A 3889-nucleotide genomic window follows, 5' to 3' on the forward strand; every position below is an offset into this window, starting at 1 on the left:
AACTGTCTAATAGAACAATGGCCAACTGCCACAACAAAACACCAAATTTGTCAAAAAAAGAAACTTAATAAGCCTCTATGATAGTTAAAAATAACAACACATATATAATATAGACAGAGAATTGTATACAAAGTTCCCTAAACAGGAAATAATCTGCAATTTCTTCCTGCTGATTTCACTGTTTAGGTTCATTGTACAGTTTTGCATGTAATGTGGATTATCCACAAAATATGTCTCTTAATCAGGGGTGATCAGTTGAATGATCAGTTGAATAAATGATAGAACAGAGGTCCCTTAAGGAAAAAGGTTGGGAACTGCTGTTCGAGGATGATCACAGGCTCATGAAACTGCGCAAGCACAAACTAGAGACTGTGAAAGTGTTGGACCACTTAATCTCTCCCATGGAAAACACACCCATTATGCTATTATTTATCTCCGCCCCCCACGTTAATTATTTTAGAGACTGCAACAAAGCTCAGATTATAACACACATGAGACATAATAGAGCATGGGAATGACCTTCATATACTGAAGTCATACTGTTCTAAGACCTTAAACACTCTGACAAAATGGTGGTTTGGTTGTGTAAAGTCACCAGCCTCTTAGAAAGAAAACAGATGCATACTACTTAAAAGCAGATAAAGAAATAAAAGAAAATCTGGTAAATTGATATGAAGTATAGTGCAATATCAGTGTTAGTGACAGAAGGAATAGAACTTGTGACAGCTATCATTGTAGTTATGGAGTGACAATATAAAAGCAGTATTGGACACTTTAGACAGTTCTTTCAAGATAAATACATAAACAACAGAAGCAGTATGAAAGGTCTACAGTCACTGCTTTATTATTACAAATTACACTGTTAGTATACAGTTGAGGAGTAATCAGTGATGAATCCTCCGTGCTGAACATTTCACCAACACAAATCTGATCTTTGAATTCTTGGGTTTGAGAAACACCCACAGTGTCAGTATCTGTCTATATTTAAATATATTGATAAACATATTGTTAGTGTATAGTTTAATGTCAACGTAGACTGTGTCACATAAACACTTATGCAGTTACTGTAAAACTTCCAATAAAAGCAGGGTCCCAAATAGACGCAGGTTTCCTTTAAAAGCCTGCTGTGGCTCCACGTTTTGACAAATTAACACAGGTCTCCAATAGAGGCCTGGTCTGGATTTTCTAGAAATTTTCTGGATGTATAAAACCGTCTTTACATAATATAAATGTTCAACCTTCTGACAGTATGGATGGATCATTGTTGTCGTCGCCATCATCTTCTTCATGTTCATCATCATCAGTCACTACTATTAGTGTAGTTGTTGCTACTGTTGTTTGCTGTCTGTTTATCTCTCTCTCTCTCTCTCTCTCGTCTCACCCCAACTGTTAGGCAGACGACCACTCACTAGAGTCTTCATTTTACCTAAAAACTATGAACATTACAGTTTAACGTTTTAGTACACTAGGGTCCACCCATCAGAACAAGTGTTTCATTAAAATTAATCTGAGCAGTGAATATTAACGAATATGAGTCTGTTGCTCGCCTGTCTCCTACACTGGCTGCCCATAAAATCTTCAGCTGCCGTAAAAACAACCTTCAATGTTCAGTGTCATGGCGGCACAATGGCAGGGTCACCGGATCGATAGAGACTGCAAGACCCCCTTAAGCACAAGAACTCGGGGAAAGAAGTGAACCGTTCAGCTAAATGGCATTAATGGAACATGGAGATGAGTGGCGAAAGAGAGAGAGGAGGAAGAAGATGGAGGTCAGTTGCACCAGTGGGAAATCCGCGATGTCTAGGCCCTATCAGCAGTGCATAACTAAGAAGCATGGTTCAGGACTCACCTGATAGGCCCATAACGTATAAGGCTTTATCAAGGTGGAAGTCTTTAGGCCTACTTTAATGTGGAGAGGTGTGCTGCCTCCGTGACCTCACACTGGAAGCTGGGACCAGGGGAGAGGAGCTTTGGTAACTGAGGCTCTGCTCACGTTTCTATTTTAGAGACCTATAGGAGAGCCACAAGTAGCCCAGATTCAGAGAACGTAGTGTCTTTAGAGGGTCACAATGGGTACTATGAGATCTTCAAGATTGAAGGGCACTGCATGAAAGCTGTGTAGGTGAGGAGAGGTCCTGTCCAGTACTCGTGTAGCAGCGTTGTGAAGTTTCATTGGGAGCGTGTTAAATGGACTTATTAGGCAACCTGAGTAAGTAAAGAGATGAGTAATCCAGCCTAACAGTAACAATGCATGGATGTAGTTTTCTGGCATTGTGCTGTGACAGGATTGTCGTAATTTGTGAATCTACTTAGGTAAATGAAAGAAGGCAAGTTAGAGAAGTCTTGCTACTTATATGGAGTTAAATGTGACGGAATCCCTGTCTCAAGAGATAACTCGGAGATCGATGACGCAGGGGTGCTAGAGGCAATAGTGCCATCAAAGTATTAATCAGACAGTGAGCCTTTCGTAAGATTTGTTGGGGCCACAGTATAAGGATTTCAGTGTCTTTTTGTTGCGTCATTCCAGGATTTTGATGGTCCGTTAAGACATCGCCCTGTGTTGCGATTGTATTTAGATAACTGGATTAATTTGCATCGGGCTTGATTGATAGTATATCTGGTATATCTGCATAAGCAGTTGCAAAGTCAATGGGTGTTCTATAATGTTGTCCTAAAGGAGCATATATAAGAGTAAATAAATAGGGTCAGAAGTACGAACCTGTGTGGAAGCTCCAGGCTAAACTCTAGTATTTGTGGAAGATTCATGTAACATGTACATACTGCGGAACGATGGCTGATAGGTATGACTTAACCAGCTTAGTTGCGGGGTTCCTTTAATGCCGCGATTTTGATTCTCAGAGTCGCTTGGTTAAGATAGATTATTATGGTCACTGGCTGTTAACTGCAGCACTAATTCCTATATGAATACAGAGTAAGAGACAAGGGTTCCATTGTTCAGAGCAATCAAAGGATTACGTACTTTGGGCCATAGCTGTCTCTCTGCTGTATGAACTCCTATAACCCTGACTGAAAATCCTCATTTAATAAACTTATCTGCTATGTAAATAAAGTCACACAACTGTTTACGACTACTTTCTCCAGGAATCTTACGAGAGATGGTGAGGTTAGAAATCGCATCTATTAGCTGCCCTGGTCAAGAGTGGGTTTTTAAGGAGGGGTTTAATTACAGCTACTTTAAAGGCACTGTTCGGTTACATATCCGATAATAAAGGAAGAAGATTAATCATATCCATGTAACAACTGTGCCAATTAGGCTACAACTTCTCTTAAGCCCAGCCTAGTTGGGATTGGATCTCAAAGACAGTTGAAGTATAAACTGTAATATCGTATGCACAGGAAAACATTTCTAACCCAAATAATTATACTCTAGTTACTACATTAGTTTAAAAGTGTCCTTGAATCTGGAGACCACTGATAACTGTTGATTGGCAGTTGTGATTTCATTTTCTCCTCTAATAAGTAAATAATTTTATTATAAATAGAAGCTCATAAAGTCATTGCACTTTAAGTTTTATGCGGATTATCCGATGGCTCAATATGACATGTACGAACTCTCTGTCAGCCCTGGTACGCATAAACAGTGCTGAACGAGACCCTAGGTCTATTCTTATTTTTTTCTTTTTTTTTTCTTTTTAGTGCTGACGTAAATAGTCTCCTCTGCCGTTACGGAGGCCTTTCTATAGGTTTTAAGATCTATCTTCCGCCACAAATTGACTTATATTCTGATATAATTTGAACGCACGCGCACATCTTCCCTTTCCCGATTTTCCTAGCTTTTTGCTTTAATTTGGCGGTTTTGGTGGTTTGTACCACTTGCTAGTATTCTCCTATGTTCTTAATAATTTACTCTATTTATAGAGCAAAAGTT

Source organism: Morone saxatilis, unplaced genomic scaffold (assembly GCF_004916995.1).
Source record: "Morone saxatilis isolate NCDOM2014 unplaced genomic scaffold, NCSU_SB_2.0 Contig18, whole genome shotgun sequence".
Taxonomy (NCBI): Eukaryota; Metazoa; Chordata; class Actinopteri; family Moronidae; genus Morone; species Morone saxatilis.